This window comes from Mesoplodon mirus (genome assembly GCF_964341445.2).
Source record: "Mesoplodon mirus genome assembly, contig: HAP1_SCAFFOLD_80, whole genome shotgun sequence".
Classification (NCBI taxonomy): Eukaryota; Metazoa; Chordata; class Mammalia; order Artiodactyla; family Ziphiidae; genus Mesoplodon; species Mesoplodon mirus.
The window spans coordinates 1032247-1041356 of NW_028295781.1; positions in this window are offsets into that span (position 1 = coordinate 1032247).

A 9110-nucleotide genomic window follows, 5' to 3' on the forward strand; every position below is an offset into this window, starting at 1 on the left:
CTCGATCCATCGATGTCTCTACAGATGACCCAGTTTCATTCCTTTTTATGGCCGAGTCATATTCCATTTTATATATGTACCACATCTTTATCCATTCATCTGTCTGTGGGCATTTAGGTTGCTTCCATTACCTGGCTATTGTAAATAGTGCTGCAACGAACATTGTGGTGAATGTGCCTTTTTGAAATACGGTTTTCTCTGGGTATATGCCCAGAAGTGGGATTGCTGGATCAGATGGTAATTCTATTTCTAGTTTTTTTAAGGAAACTCCATACTGTTCTCCATAGGGACTGTATCAATTTACATTCCCACCAATAGTGGAAGAGGGCTCCTTTTGTCCACACCCTCCCCAGAATTGGTTGTTTGTAGATTTTCTGATGATGCCGATTCTAACAGGTGTGAGGTGATACCTCATTGTAGTTTTGATTTGCATTTCTCTAATAATTAGTGCTGTTGAGCAGCTTTTCATGTGCGTCTTGGCCATCTCTGTGCCTCCTTTGAAGAAACGTCTCTTTAGATCTTCTGCCCATTTTTTTGGGTTGTTTGTTTTTTTAATATTAAGCTGCATGAGCTGTTTATATATATTGGAGATTAAACCTCTGTCCATTGATTCGTCTGCAACGATTTTCGCCCATTCTGAGGGATGCCTTTTTCCATTCCCGTGTTTTTTAACAAAAAATGAAAGAAAGGAAAAGAAGCAGAACACTAATGTGCGTAAAATATGCCTTTTGAAACGGTCGTTTTGAAATATGGACGTCCTTTGAATATTTTGGTCGATATGTGACCCCAGGATTTGTTTTCAGGGCAGGTGTCATTTACAGGCCTGCAAAGATTTTGAATATCAACTGACCATTAGCGTTGGGATTAAAGCTGCTGTTGTGTGAAACGGCCACAAGGTGGCAGCAGTTCACCCTTACCAAATCTGGTTACTAGGGCAAGAGAGCCTCAGTGGAAGTGGTGTTCTAGATTGGAGTTTAGAATGGAATGTGCCAGGAGAAAGCCCCTCACGTTTGTCTCACTACTTCTTGTTCGTGTTTTTAATTTAATTTTTTTATTTTTTATTACAGCAAGTTTGATTACAATGTTTGGCTTGTTGTAGGTGTGGAAGATGTGGTTCTTTTACACATATACAGATGACTGTTCTTCTTGGGATCCTTTTCCCATGTACGTTATGACAGAATGTTGAGTAGTCCTCTCTTGGTATTCTGTAGGTCTTTGGTGATTATATATGTCACCTGTGTTTGTATATGTCTGTTAACCCCGATATCGTAATGAAACCAATCCTCACACCTTTCCATTGGTGAACCATAAGTTTGTTTAATGAATCTGTGATTGCCCTTCTCCCTGGAAATATCTGCCCTGGTATCCATTTTTAGGTAACACCTATAAGTGATATGATATGATATGTGTCTTTCACTTTCTGACTTACTACAAGTCACGTGATTACTTCTAGACTCATCTACGGTGCTGCAAATGGCATTGTGTCCTTTTTTCCCTTGGCTTCTCTTCTGCCTTAGCGGGGTCCATTTTCAACAATGTGATTCCCTGAGGGTTGTGGATTAGCTGACCTGGGCAGCCTTACCCTGCCGGCCCGCCCTCCCCAGGTGTGCCTCGTTGAGGTCAATATAAACAGAGCTCCAGGCAGCAATAGCCCCTGAAGCTGTGCCTGACTCCATATTCTCTGCCCCGTCAGCAGTCTCGGGGCTGTGCTGGTGGGAGGAGGGAGTGAGGGGCCACAGCTTTGTGGGTGGCCCGGTGTGAGTGGGGTTCTGCTGGCCTTTCTGCAGGAGTTGCCAGGCTGCCGCCTGTAAAGAAGAGGATGTGTCACCCATACCTTCCGCTGGAATTTCTCTCCGGACAGAGGTGAGGAAGGAAAAAAGCAGTGGGGGCCGGGACAGGAGGGGTATCTCAGGCAGGGCAATGGAAAGCTTCTGGAAGAGCGCCAGGGTCCAGGACCACGCCGGCTGGCCTGCAGGCACCAAGTTGGCCTGCGTGCTGTCGCTGGTGTGGCTCCACGGTCCTTCCTCTAGGCTTTCAAGCCCTTGTACATATTCAGGTGTTTTACCTGGAAAGGGTGGGAACAGTTCAGCAGCAGCTGGCCTGGGGCTCAGCTCACGTTTACTCACAGATGCCTCGGCACGGTCCCCCAGCTTTGCAATGAGGACGCTCCTTGCGTGGGGGTTGGGTTGCTGGCTGTATGGGAGATGGTTCCCCACCTCTGACCAATTTCATAATTGTTTACCACTGGAACAAGTGCCGTGATAGGGTTTTCCTCTGTATAACTCGTGGGTTCACATTTATTTTTCTTTTATGTTTCAAGTTAGATGTTATTCCTCTTTTATGTATTTATAGATATAAGCATGGAAATAATTCATTCCTATAAATACATCTGTGTGAAGGGAAGAACTTTTTTCTGTTTTATTTTTAAATTTTATTTTTTAAAATTTTGAAATTTTATTTATTTTTTTATACAGCACGTTATTATTAGTTATGTATTTTATGCATATACATGTATACAGGTCAATCCCAAACTCCCAACTCATCCCACCACCACCACCCCATGGCTTCCCACACTTGGTGTCCATACGTTTGTTCTCTACCTCTGTGTCTCTATTTCTTCCCTGCAAAACAGTTCATCTGTACCATTTTTAGGCTCCACATATATGCATTAATATACAATATTTGTTTTCCTCTTTCTGACTTACTTCATTCTGTATGACAGTCTCTCGATCCATCGATGTCTCTACAGATGACCCAGTTTCATTCCTTTTTATGGCCGAGTCATATTCCATTTTATATATGTACCACATCTTTATCCATTCATCTGTCTGTGGGCATTTAGGTTGCTTCCATTACCTGGCTATTGTAAATAGTGCTGCAACGAACATTGTGGTGAATGTGCCTTTTTGAAATACGGTTTTCTCTGGGTATATGCCCAGAAGTGGGATTGCTGGATCAGATGGTAATTCTATTTCTAGTTTTTTTAAGGAAACTCCATACTGTTCTCCATAGGGACTGTATCAATTTACATTCCCACCAATAGTGGAAGAGGGCTCCTTTTGTCCACACCCTCCCCAGAATTGGTTGTTTGTAGATTTTCTGATGATGCCGATTCTAACAGGTGTGAGGTGATACCTCATTGTAGTTTTGATTTGCATTTCTCTAATAATTAGTGCTGTTGAGCAGCTTTTCATGTGCGTCTTGGCCATCTCTGTGTCTCCTTTGAAGAAACGTCTCTTTAGATCTTCTGCCCATTTTTTTTTGGGTTGTTTGTTTTTTTAATATTAAGCTGCATGAGCTGTTTATATATATTGGAGATTAAACCTCTGTCCATTGATTCGTCTGCAACGATTTTCGCCCATTCTGAGGGATGCCTTTTTCCATTCCCGTGTTTTTTAACAAAAAAGGAAAGAAAGGAAAAGAAGCAGAACACTAATGTGCGTAAAATATGCCTTTTGAAACGGTCGTTTTGAAATATGGACGTCCTTTGAATTTTTTGGTCGATATGTGACCCCAGGATTTGTTTTCAGGGCAGGTGTCATTTACAGGCCTGCAATGATTTTGAATATCAACTGACCATTAGCGTTGGGATTAAAGCTGCTGTTGTGTGAAACGGCCACAAGGTGGCAGCAGTTCACCCTTACCAAATCTGGTTACTAGGGCAAGAGAGCCTCAGTGGAAGTGGTGTTCTAGATTGGAGTTTAGAATGGAATGTGCCAGGAGAAAGCCCCTCACGTTTGTCTCACTACTTCTTGTTCGTGTTTTTAATTTAATTTTTTTATTTTTTATTACAGCAAGTTTGATTACAATGTTTGGCTTGTTGTAGGTGTGGAAGATGTGGTTCCTTTACACATATACAGATGACTGTACTTCTTGGGATCCTTTTCCCATGTACGTTATGACAGAATGTTGAGTAGTCCTCTCTTGGTATTCTGTAGGTCTTTGGTGATTATATATGTCACCTGTGTTTGTATATGTCTGTTAACCCCGATATCGTAATGAAACCAATCCTCACACCTTTCCATTGGTGAACCATAAGTTTGTTTAATGAATCTGTGATTGCCCTTCTCCGTGGAAATATCTGCCCTGGTATCCATTTTTAGGTAACACCTATAAGTGATATGATATTATATGTGTCTTTCACTTTCTGACTTACTACAAGTCACGTGATTACTTCTAGACTCATCTACGGTGCTGCAAATGGCATTGTGTCCTTTTTTCCCTTGGCTTCTCTTCTGCCTTAGCGGGGTCCATTTTCAACAATGTGATTCCCTGAGGGTTGTGGATTAGCTGACCTGGGCAGCCTTACCCTGCCGGCCCGCCCTCCCCAGGTGTGCCTCATTGAGGTCAATATAAACAGAGCTCCAGGCAGCAATAGCCCCTGAAGCTGTGCCTGACTCCATATTCTCTGCCCCGTCAGCAGTCTCGGGGCTGTGCTGGTGGGAGGGAGTGAGGGGCCACAGCTTTGTGGGTGGCCCGGTGTGAGTGGGGTTCTGCTGGCCTTTCTGCAGGAGTTGCCAGGCTGCCGCCTGTAAAGAAGAGGATGTGTCACCCATACCTTCCGCTGGAATTTCTCTCCGGACAGAGGTGAGGAAGGAAAAAAGCAGTGGGGGCCGGGACAGGAGGGGTATCTCAGGCAGGGCAATGGAAAGCTTCTGGAAGAGCGCCAGGGTCCAGGACCACGCTGGCTGGCCTGCAGGCACCAAGTTGGCCTGCGTGCTGTCGCTGGTGTGGCTCCACGGTCCTTCCTCTAGGCTTTCAAGCCCTTGTACATATTCAGGTGTTTTACCTGGAAAGGGTGGGAACAGTTCAGCATCAGCTGGCCTGGGGCTCAGCTCACATTTACTCACAGATGGCTCGGCACGGTCCCCCAGCTTTGCAATGAGGACGCTCCTTGCGTGGGGGTTGGGTTGCTGGCTGTATGGGAGATGGTTCCCCACCTCTGACCAATTTCAGAATTGTTTACCACTGGAGCAAGTGCCGTGATAGGGTTTTCCTCTGTATAACTCGTGGGTTCACTTTTTTTTTCTTTTATGTTTCAAGTTAGATGTTATTCCTCTTTTATGTATTTATAGATATAAGCATGGAAATAATTCATTCCTATAAATACATCTGTGTGACGGGAAGAACTTTTTTCTGTTTTATTTTTAAAATTTTGAAATTTTATTTATTTTTTTATACAGCACGTTATTATTAGTTATGTATTTTATGCATATACATGTATACAGGTCAATCCCAAACTCCCAACTCATCCCACCACCACCACCCCATGGCTTCCCACACTTGGTGTCCATACGTTTGTTCTCTACCTCTGTGTCTCTATTTCTTCCCTGCAAACCAGTTCATCTGTACCATTTTTAGGCTCCACATATATGCATTAATATACAATATTTGTTTTCCTCTTTCTGAATTACTTCATTCTGTATGACAGTCTCTCGATCCATCGATGTCTCTACAGATGACCCAGTTTCATTCCTTTTTATGGCCGAGTCATATTCCATTTTATATATGTACCACATCTTTATCCATTCATCTGTCTGTGGGCATTTAGGTTGCTTCCATTACCTGGCTATTGTAAATAGTGCTGCAACGAACATTGTGGTGAATGTGCCTTTTTGAAATACGGTTTTCTCTGGGTATATGCCCAGAAGTGGGATTGCTGGATCAGATGGTAATTCTATTTCTAGTTTTTTTAAGGAAACTCCATACTGTTCTCCATAGGGACTGTATCAATTTACATTCCCACCAATAGTGGAAGAGGGCTCCTTTTGTCCACACCCTCCCCAGAATTGGTTGTTTGTAGATTTTCTGATGATGCCGATTCTAACAGGTGTGAGGTGATACCTCATTGTAGTTTTGATTTGCATTTCTCTAATAATTAGTGCTGTTGAGCAGCTTTTCATGTGCGTCTTGGCCATCTCTGTGTCTCCTTTGAAGAAACGTCTCTTTAGATCTTCTGCCCATTTTTTTTGGGTTGTTTGTTTTTTAATATTAAGCTGCATGAGCTGTTTATATATATTGGAGATTAAACCTCTGTCCATTGATTCGTCTGCAACGATTTTCGCCCATTCTGAGGGATGCCTTTTTCCATTCCCGTGTTTTTTAACAAAAAAGGAAAGAAAGGAAAAGAAGCAGAACACTAATGTGCGTAAAATATGCCTTTTGAAACGGTCGTTTTGAAATATGGACGTCCTTTGAATTTTTTGGTCGATATGTGACCCCAGGATTTGTTTTCAGGGCAGGTGTCATTTACAGGCCTGCAATGATTTTGAATATCAACTGACCATTAGCGTTGGGATTAAAGCTGCTGTTGTGTGAAACGGCCACAAGGTGGCAGCAGTTCACCCTTACCAAATCTGGTTACTAGGGCAAGAGAGCCTCAGTGGAAGTGGTGTTCTAGATTGGAGTTTAGAATGGAATGTGCCAGGAGAAAGCCCCTCACGTTTGTCTCACTACTTCTTGTTCGTGTTTTTAATTTAATTTTTTTATTTTTTATTACAGCAAGTTTGATTACAATGTTTGGCTTGTTGTAGGTGTGGAAGATGTGGTTCCTTTACACATATACAGATGACTGTTCTTCTTGGGATCCTTTTCCCATGTACGTTATGACAGAATGTTGAGTAGTCCTCTCTTGGTATTCTGTAGGTCTTTGGTGATTATATATGTCACCTGTGTTTGTATATGTCTGTTAACCCCGATATCGTAATGAAACCAATCCTCACACCTTTCCATTGGTGAACCATAAGTTTGTTTAATGAATCTGTGATTGCCCTTCTCCGTGGAAATATCTGCCCTGGTATCCATTTTTAGGTAACACCTATAAGTGATATGATATGATATGTGTCTTTCACTTTCTGACTTACTACAAGTCACGTGATTACTTCTAGACTCATCTACGGTGCTGCAAATGGCATTGTGTCCTTTTTTCCCTTGGCTTCTCTTCTGCCTTAGCGGGGTCCATTTTCAACAATGTGATTCCCTGAGGGTTGTGGATTAGCTGACCTGGGCAGCCTTACCCTGCCGGCCCGCCCTCCCCAGGTGTGCCTCGTTGAGGTCAATATAAACAGAGCTCCAGGCAGCAATAGCCCCTGAAGCTGTGCCTGACTCCATATTCTCTGCCCCGTCAGCAGTCTCGGGGCTGTGCTGGTGGGAGGGAGTGAGGGGCCACAGCTTTGTGGGTGGCCCGGTGTGAGTGGGGTTCTGCTGGCCTTTCTGCAGGAGTTGCCAGGCTGCCGCCTGTAAAGAAGAGGATGTGTCACCCATACCTTCCGCTGGAATTTCTCTCCGGACAGAGGTGAGGAAGGAAAAAAGCAGTGGGGGCCAGGACAGGAGGGGTATCTCAGGCAGGGCAATGGAAAGCTTCTGGAAGAGCGCCAGGGTCCAGGACCACGCTGGCTGGCCTGCAGGCACCAAGTTGGCCTGCGTGCTGTCGCTGGTGTGGCTCCACGGTCCTTCCTCTAGGCTTTCAAGCCCTTGTACATATTCAGGTGTTTTACCTGGAAAGGGTGGGAACAGTTCAGCATCAGCTGGCCTGGGGCTCAGCTCACGTTTACTCACAGATGGCTCGGCACGGTCCCCCAGCTTTGCAATGAGGACGCTCCTTGCGTGGGGGTTGGGTTGCTGGCTCTATGGGAGATGGTTCCCCACCTCTGACCAATTTCAGAATTGTTTACCACTGGAGCAAGTGCCGTGATAGGGTTTTCCTCTGTATAACTCGTGGGTTCACTTTTTTTTTCTTTTATGTTTCAAGTTAGATGTTATTCCTCTTTTATGTATTTATAGATATAAGCATGGAAATAATTCATTCCTATAAATACATCTGTGTGACGGGAAGAACTTTTTTCTGTTTTATTTTTAAATTTTATTTTTTAAAATTTTGAAATTTTATTTATTTTTTTATACAGCACGTTATTATTAGTTATGTATTTTATGCATATGCAGGTATACAGGTCAATCCCAAACTCCCAACTCATCCCACCACCACCACCCCATGGCTTCCCACACTTGGTGTCCATACGTTTGTTCTCTACCTCTGTGTCTCTATTTCTTCCCTGCAAACCAGTTCATCTGTACCATTTTTAGGCTCCACATATATGCATTAATATACAATATTTGTTTTCCTCTTTCTGAATTACTTCATTCTGTATGACAGTCTCTCGATCCATCGATGTCTCTACAGATGACCCAGTTTCATTCCTTTTTATGGCCGAGTCATATTCCATTTTATATATGTACCACATCTTTATCCATTCATCTGTCTGTGGGCATTTAGGTTGCTTCCATTACCTGGCTATTGTAAATAGTGCTGCAACGAACATTGTGGTGAATGTGCCTTTTTGAAATACGGTTTTCTCTGGGTATATGCCCAGAAGTGGGATTGCTGGATCAGATGTTAATTCTATTTCTAGTTTTTTTAAGGAAACTCCATACTGTTCTCCATAGTGACTGTATCAATTTACATTCCCACCAATAGTGGAAGAGGGCTCCTTTTGTCCACACCCTCCCCAGAATTGGTTGTTTGTAGATTTTCTGATGATGCCGATTCTAACAGGTGTGAGGTGATACCTCATTGTAGTTTTGATTTGCATTTCTCTAATAATTAGTGCTGTTGAGCAGCTTTTCATGTGCGTCTTGGCCATCTCTGTGCCTCCTTTGAAGAAACGTCTCTTTAGATCTTCTGCCCATTTTTTTTTTGGGTTGTTTGTTTTTTTAATATTAAGCTGCATGAGCTGTTTATATATATTGGAGATTAAACCTCTGTCCATTGATTCGTCTGCAACGATTTTCGCCCATTCTGAGGGATGCCTTTATCCATTCCCGTGTTTTTTAACAAAAAAGGAAAGAAAGGAAAAGAAGCAGAACACTAATGTGCGTAAAATATGCCTTTTGAAACGGTCGTTTTGAAATATGGACGTCCTTTGAATTTTTTGGTCGATATGTGACCCCAGGATTTGTTTTCAGGGCAGGTGTCATTTACAGGCCTGCAATGATTTTGAATATCAACTGACCATTAGCGTTGGGATTAAAGCTGCTGTTGTGTGAAACGGCCACAAGGTGGCAGCAGTTCACCCTTACCAAATCTGGTTACTAGGGCAAGAGAGCCTCAGTGG